Below are 8,113 nucleotides of genomic sequence, written 5' to 3'. Positions count from 1 at the left end.
AAGGGCACCCTAACAAGGCACGGGCCACCTCCCCATAAAGGAGAACTGTGATTATAAGGAGACTGCTGTATACCTGAAAGAGCCTCCCCAGCACAAGTTTCCCATTTCAGTTCCCAAAGCCCCAGATTTTCCGAGGGCATATAACTATTTCTGAGGAGGCTTCATGGGAAGGAAAGTAATCTAACTAGTTAGGAGTGACATTTGGGGCATTTGGGACTGTGCAGTAAGTAGTTTTTGTTTTGCTGCCACGAAGAAAGTCAGCCTGAGGACAAAACCAATACAGAGGAAATAGAACTGAGAAAACTAAAGAGAAAGGGAGTTAAGAGTCCTGATCAAACTACCTGAAGCCCACCCACCAGTCAGAATTATTGTGTTATTAAGTAAGTTTATTGTGTTATTAAGTAAGTTTACTTTATGGTGAATAAATTATCTCAAGCTAGGTTTCTTGTTCCTTGCAACTAAAATATCTGGAAAGATTTATCAGTCTTTGAAATGCCACTGGTGTTCTTCCAAATATGTACCAATTACTGTATCATGACATAAATTAATGAAAAAGTTGAGGGATACTGATAAAAATGCACCGTAGATTTTAGAAAAACCAAAGAGGCTAACAAAATGGGGAAAACTGATCTCTGTGGGTTCTCAGTGATTTCAAATTTTAATATCATCCAAACCTTCACCAAGCCAACTGGGTCTGAATAGGAAAATGTTTTTTCAGTGATATACATGCAGCTAGACTGAGAAAATAATGATAAGAGCAGAACAGAATGAAAGCTTGAAGTTTTTAAGAGGATACCACAGGAAAACTTAATGCAAATACAAGAAATGATCATAAAGGGGGTCTACTACTTCTTGGAGAATTGATTTTTCCATCTCTTATTTCTTTTGGCCCTAGTCAGCTTTCCATTGCTATAATGAACTGCCTGAGATTATAAACTCATAAAGAGAAGAGGTTTATTTTGGCTCACAGATTTGAAGGTTCCAGTACATGATCTATTGGCCCCATTGCTTTAGGCCTGTGGTGAAGCAGTACATCATAGTAGGAGTATCTTGTGATGTAAAACTGAAGGGGAGGAAGGGACTGGGGTTTTACAGCCCCCCTAAGGATCTTCCACTCGACCATGACTCTTAACAGTTCTAATGCCATCACTCTGAGGACCAAGAGTTTAATATGTGGACCTTTGGGGGATACTTACCCCAAACATAGCAGCCTCCAAGTGTCTCACATTTGGGTTCACCCAAATAAAAAGGCCAAATTATTATTTTCAATACTTACTCTGATTATGCTTCCAATGATCAGAAAGCCTCTCAGCAAGTCTCATCTCAAAGTTTCCTACCACCTCCCAATAACCCTGAGCTGGGGATACTTGAACCTTTGCAGACATTCCAGATCCAAACTATAGCAACTCAGTTTTAAGGGGCCTAGTTGAGGGGGGGGACTGAGTGATACGAATTCAGGAAAATGCCCTTATGGAGGGAAAGTTTCAAGTATGTGTTTTGTTTCTAAGAATGAACAGGACAGTTTGCCCCAGAAACTATATTAGTATAACATGTACAACAAGGGGAGGATCCAACCCAGTGTTCAGAAGCAGCCGCTAAAGGAGGAGCTCCATGCTGACAAGGGAGAGGCCTTCTGAAGAAGCAGAGTCAAGTAGCCAGTGTGGAGGGAAGATGAGCAGCCACGTGTCAGGGGTGCAAGAGAGCGCTTAGGAGGAACAAGCCACCTGCAACGAGAAAGAAGAGGGACTAAAAGGGAAACAACTTGGTATTCACTTGAGTACTTCACACAAATATGAGCATGAATGCTGGACTGCACATTCTACCAAAGATTCCTTTCAAGGTTGGTTGGGGACAGGAAGCTGGGATTCAGTCCCCTGCTCCTGCCGACTCCGTTCTTGTTCCCAGGCTGCTGTGACAGAGAAGATACTGGGCCTTAATCTCATAGACATCTTTCAAAGTCATAACACATCTCAGATGGGAAAAAAATTCCAAGATGGAGCTATCTCTCTTTTTTTTTTTTAATCTTAGTATTTGGTAGTCGCTTAAGTTACTCTTTAGCTTTCTACAACTACTCCAATCTTCTTATTTATTTATTTATTTTTAAAAATTATAGGTGGATACAGTATCTTTATTTTTATTTGGTGCTGAGGATTGAAACCAGTACCTCACACATGCTAGGCAAGTGCTCTATCTCTGAGTCACAACCCCAGCCCTACAACTACTCCAATCTTCTATAATGTTTCAAGCACAATGCACTCACCATACATCTAATGCTGCTACTCTAAATGGCTCTGTTTCTCAAGGAAAGAAAGGCATAGGTATATCTGTGGTTATTTGCTTAGGCCACATCCGCAGAACCTAGAGAAAAGTCATCATTATCCTTCTCTAAACACTGCACTTTGACATCATGTGACTTCCCAAGACAAATCAGGGATTAAGTGGAAAATCTTATGAGATTAAAGGACACAGAAAGTCGAAGAAACATGACGAAAAGGATATAGGTTTCGTTTTTCACTTGCAGATGAGCAAACTGTCACACAGATTGTGAGTTTAGGTCATTTGCTTACTTGCTGTGTCTTGGGAAAATCAAGGGTGAGGCTTATTACCCTGTGACCTGAGTTTTCTTTTCCAAAAAGTTTGGAAATTATGTAGAATGCAAAGTCACCAAAAGTCCACATACAAATAAAAATGATTTCCGTATTGGCCTCCCTAAGAAAATTAGACAAATCTAAGAGATATTTTAGATGGACGGAATTTTAATATTAAAATCAGCTTGTAAGGTGAATAGAGTTTGAAAGGAAGAGCTAGCATTTCCACATCTGACTCAGGAAAGGCATGGATTAGACACAGCAGATCTGTGCTCTCACACAGTTCAAACAAAACCTCTCCTCTCCCCTCAAGGGTGGGTTTGGGGACATAAGGTGACAAACACTGAAGCAATGGCAATGCCAAAAATAACACAGGGTGGATTAATGAAATGAGGATTATTATTTAACAGACTCAATATACCACAAGAATTGTTGCACTCTCACCTCAGGCTTGAGAAAAAAGAGCAGAGGGAGATTAAAGACAATTGTTAGATGAGATGGATGTTGAAGTCCTGTCCATGACACAAGGTTCCAAGTAGAGATTTTTTTTTTTTTAAAGTGAGCAGCACATTTACTAGTTCTTTGGTATTTTATTCTTGCATTCACTTTTGTAAAATGTTAGTATTTAAGAGTATTTAAGATTTTTTTCATTGAAGTATTAAAGCTATTCTTAGGTTCTTCATTTATTCCTGGTTTGTAGAGATAAGACTCTTAGGCAAAATATATATATATATATATATATATATATTCTAGCTTCAGAAAGCAGCATGTGAAACTCCTTTCAATAAGCTCCAGAAGGCAGTGAACCATGTCTGTCTCTTTCTTCTACTGTATATTTTATAGAAGGAAAAATGCTTGGTGATCCTGTATCAACCAGCATTCTCCAGAAGAATGGAGAATGGAAGGTATATGTAATTACAAGGACATATATCAGGCTGGCTTACACAGTCAGAGGCTGGATAGGTCAGAGAGCCCCACAAAGGCTGTCTACAGTCTTGAGAGCTGGGAAGATCAGCAGTTGCTCAGTCCAGGAAGCTAGAAGCTGGGCAGGGTTGTAGCTCAGTGGCAGAGCACTTGCCTAGTCTATGTGAGGCAGAGTTCGATCCTCAGCACCACATACAAGTAAATAAATAAAACAAAGGTATTGTGTCCATCTACAACTTAAAAGAAGAAGAAGAAGAAGAAGAAGAAGAAGAAGAAGAAGAAGAAGAAGAAGAAGAAGCTGCTGCTGCTACTAGAAGCCTTAGAACCAGAAGGACCAATAATGCAACCCCAGTCCAAGGCTGAAGACATGAAGTCCTCTGGAGATTCCAAGTCCACATTCAGAAGCTAAAGAATCTGGTCTAATATTTGCAGGTGATGGCAGTACCCATTCAAGAAGACTCAAATAGGTGCATGTGCAAACTTTCCACTTCTGCTTTTTGTTCCATGCGGATCCCCAGCATATTGGACAATATGGCCCACATTCAGGCAGGTCTTTCCCCTCTTGCAGATCCTTGTACCAACTGTCTCTGCAAACACCCTCACAGACACACTAGAGGTGTGCTTTACCAGTTCTTTAGGTATTGCTCAATCCAGTCAGGTCGACAACCAGGATTAACCTCACATCCATCCTATTCAACACATCTCCAATCAAAGTTACAGCTTTCTCTGGATCCAATAGACTGTTTCCGTCAATTCTTCTAGGCCCCCCAAATGACTTTTTATTCTTTTCTCTTTTTAGTTATCAAAACCATCATTGTGTTCTCAGAACTCTACTTTCATAAAATCTGATTCCCCTCTTTACATTCCATTAGTCTCAATACCAATTTAAAATCTGAAAATTAGCTGGTCACAATAGTACATGCCTATAATTCCTGTGGCTTGGGAGGCTGAGGCAGGAGGATCACAAGTTCAAAGCTAGTCTCAGCAATTTAGAAAAGCCCTACACAACTTGGTAAGACCCTGTCTTAAAATAAAAAATAAAAAGGGATGAGGATGTTAAGTGCCCCTGAGTTAATCCTTGGTACAAAAAAAAAAAATCTGCAAACCACTCTCTTCTGCCTATACTTCCCATTCTTCCCATTATCCCCCCAAAATCCCAGACACCACAGGGTTAATTAACCTAGGGGGATATTGAGATGAACACACTGTGAGGAGAATAATTTTCATTCTTCCTCAGAATAATGGCAGAGGGCAACTTCCCTAGGTATGGACAAAAGGAAGAGACCAAGTAAGCCAAGATGTCACTCATAGAAAAAAAAATGTCAGTTTCTAATCACCACTGACAACCCTCATATTTTATTACTATTACTTGTAGATACACTCATGAAAATTGGCATTATGGATGAACAGATAAAGAAAATGTGGTATATATACACAATAGAATATTACTCAGCATTAAGAGAAAAAAATCATGGCATTTGCAGGTAAATGGATGGAGTTGGAGAATATAATGCTAAGTGAAGGAAGCCAATCCCAAAACCAAATTCCGAATGTTTTCTCTGATATAAGGATGCTGATTCACAATGGGAAGGTGGGGGGGGGTGGAGCATGGGAAGAATGGAGGAACTTTAGATAGGGCAAAAGGGAGGGAGAGGAAGACAGGGAGTTGGGGTTAGAAAAGACGGTGGAATGAGATGGACATCATTACCCTAAGTACATGTATGAAGACACAAATGGTGTGACTCTACTTTGTGTACAACCAGAGACATGAAAAATTGTGCTATATATGTGTACTATGAATTGAATTGCATTCTGCTGTTGTACATAACAAATTAGAATAAATAAAACACAAAAAGAGAGTCAATGTGCCTTCATAAAGGGTAGTGTGGAAGCATATGCAGAATACCTTACCCATGCACAAGCTTAGTGTAAGAGGAACTCCTGGTAGCAGAAGAAAAGGAGGGCAGACAATCTCCACGGTTTGCAGAAAACAGGTAGAGCTAACTATAACTAATCATAAGGCCCTTAACAACCACAACACATGTTGTTCCAGAAAGACCTGTTACTAATGTGATCAAATATGAACTCCTTATTCTAGCACTCGACTTGACATCAAAATATCAAACCAGTCCCCTGAGATAGGACTTCTTACTCATTAACATGAGTCCTCAAGGGTGATCTCCCTCTAATCCAGATTTACACCTGGAATTACCTCTCCTGGACTCTCTCCTACCTACCTATATCCAAGGCCCATTTAAGCCCTACCTCCCAGGTGAAGACTTACATGAATGAAGGTCTCATTACCTCCCCACTTCTCTGACCTCCCCGGGCAGATACGGTCTGAATTCTCACCTGGCTCTTAATATACACATACTCCACTTTTAGACATTTTCTTTGTATCTTCATGTCCCAGATAAAAATCACTAGTTCCTTAATTTCAAGTTCTAAGGTTGTAATTAGGTATAAGTCTAATGGCACCTACTTCACGACAGATGGTGAATATCAGCATTTCCTGATTACTGAGCCACTATCAGATGCTTGAGTTGGTAGAATGAAAAATGTCTCAGTTCTAGTGATGGTTAGTAGAAACTAGCACTTGTTTAAAGACTTCAAAGTGAGCATTCTCTGAGTAATAAACTCCGTCAGTCAGACACTTTATAGCTCCAAAGTAATGGGTCTGCTGGAAGAAATTCCAGACTCAGTACCTGGATTTCCAGAAGCTGCCATATATATATTTTTTGTTTTTGGAATTTAACTTGAGAAGCCTAAGGGAGCTAGAACATTCACAAGACCTCTTTCTTGAAGAAAGGTAATCACATGAACAGTACTTTATATTCCACTTACATTGTCAAGTAGTCTTTGAACAACCTTGAGAGGTAGAGTGGTAAGTTATTAAAGACCAAGGGGCAGAGAAGATTAACTTTTTTCCACTCACTCTCAATTAAGGAACATCACATATTTTCTATTTCTTCTTGGATACCTGGACACTGATCATAGGATTTTATAATACCTGAGAACTCGGTCTCCAGAATGCCTAGACCTAACCAAAAAAAAAAAAAAAAAAAGCTGAAAACTTCCTCCCTGGCATTCTGTAACCTCTCCAAAGCCCTTGTTCTCTCCTGGGCACCCAGTCTTTTACATCAGCCAAGTCCAGAGGTCTCAAGGGTCCCAAACCACCACCTTCACATGCCATGCATAATTAACGCTGCCAACCAGAAAATTACCTAAAAGCATGCGTGCCTTTATGCTACAGTTAGTAAACCAAGACCACTCAGGTTTTTCCAGTGCACAGCACTTTAGGATCCGCGAGGAGGCCTTCATTGGCTGGGTCATTTGGTGCTTTCCTGACAGCCCGGGACGCGGGATGGAAAGTCGCCCCTACGAGGGGAGGCCTCCACCACGACGGCTTCCTTTCCTCCTTCCTAATCCTCAGGCGGGCATTTCCCCGCGCAGCGGCCTGGAGCGGGTGGAACCGCTTTTCCTCGCTCCACGTACCGGGCACAAGGACTGCAGTTTAAGCAAAGGGGACAGGGAGGCGTGGCTCTCAGGACTCCAGGGCTGCGTAGTGTTTCCTCTCAGGGACCTGCAGTCCTGCGAGGTCTTCCTTCGAAAGATGTCTTCGTCGTGACATTACGTAAACCAGTTCCAACTTGGAAAGTTAGCAAGAAAGAAGAGAGGGAGAGGAGAGAGGAGAGAGGAGAGAGAGAGAGAGAGAGAAAAGAGAGAAAGAAAGAAGGAAAGAAAGAAGGAAGGAGGGAGGGAGGGATGGAGGAAGGAAAGAAGAAAAGAAAAGAAAAGAAAGAAAAGAAAAAAGAAAAAGAAATCCCTACACGGGAGCCACACCGGCTTTCCCTGGCCGCCCAGCGGCCGCACACTCTCTTCTCGCTTCAGCCGGCCGGAAGTGGGAAGGGGCCGCCGGCGCGCAGGGGGCGAAACTTGGTCTCCCGGCAACGGCCTCGGCGATTGGCCAGACCGTCTGCTGCCACAGCCAATGGCCAGGCGCTTTGCCAACGCTCGGCACCGCGACTGCGGCTGCGCGGGAGATTCAAATCGGCGGTGCTACTAGCTTTCGTTGTCTGTGGTCCTGCAGCCGGCCTGCGTCCTCTCGCCATGGATAACCCTGAAAATGTCTTTCAGTGAGTGTCCGGCTAGTGGGGTGTGGGCGCCGCGAGCTCATGATCCCCGACTCTGCGCCCCTGAGGGGGCTGGGACAGTTAGGGGTATGGCCCTCCGCCCCTGGGCCCTCGGCACGGACCTGCCTGTGTTCCTGGTCTGGGCCCCCCTCGCCTTAAGGCTGCGAGCCACTTCCGAGTCACCGAGTAGAGGGTGGTCCCACTGAGACCCTGGCGACTCGAGATCTGCGGCCATGCCGACCGTTTAGGGGCATTGCGGCAGCTTGGGAGGCCCTTGGAGGTCTTGCTGTTCCTTAAGGAAACCTATCCGTGGGCTTGGGGCGCCGCTGTGGGAGGAGAGTGTCCAGTCCACCAAAACCCCGCCCTGCGTGTCTTAAGTCACTCATTTAAAAATTATACGACAGAGGGAGAGAATATACAATAGCTCTCTTACTCATAATCCTACTGCTCTTTTAAAAAGTCTTTAGT

The 8,113-nt window shown here is 42.9% G+C and overlaps 1 long non-coding RNA gene and 1 pseudogene across 3 annotated transcripts in view; one reads left to right on the top strand and one right to left on the bottom strand.

Moving 5' to 3' along the window:
• Nucleotides 1-1,522: 1,522 nt before the first annotated feature.
• LOC144369108 (uncharacterized) lies at nucleotides 1,523-7,505 on the bottom strand. 2 transcript variants are annotated; one of them, XR_013428560.1, is made up of 2 exons: nucleotides 7,008-7,505; nucleotides 1,523-1,724 (listed from the first exon to the last, which is right to left on the bottom strand). It is a non-coding gene; the product is annotated as an uncharacterized LOC144369108 (long non-coding RNA). The 2 variants fall into 2 exon arrangements; XR_013428559.1 differs by lacking the exon at nucleotides 7,008-7,505 and adding an exon at nucleotides 6,737-7,001.
• Nucleotides 7,506-7,600: 95 nt separating this feature from the next.
• LOC144369107 (mitotic checkpoint serine/threonine-protein kinase BUB1-like) overlaps nucleotides 7,601-8,113 on the top strand; it is a 47,243-nt pseudogene continuing 46,730 nt past the window's right edge. The window contains exon 1 of the transcript XR_013428558.1: nucleotides 7,601-7,648. The product of XR_013428558.1 is annotated as a mitotic checkpoint serine/threonine-protein kinase BUB1-like (transcript). The remainder of the gene's footprint in view (nucleotides 7,649-8,113) is intronic.

This window comes from Ictidomys tridecemlineatus, chromosome 12 (assembly GCF_052094955.1).
Source record: "Ictidomys tridecemlineatus isolate mIctTri1 chromosome 12, mIctTri1.hap1, whole genome shotgun sequence".
NCBI classification, from domain to species: Eukaryota; Metazoa; Chordata; class Mammalia; order Rodentia; family Sciuridae; genus Ictidomys; species Ictidomys tridecemlineatus.
Note: the sequence above shows the minus strand (reverse complement) of the source record. Positions and strands in the feature narration are given on the sequence as shown.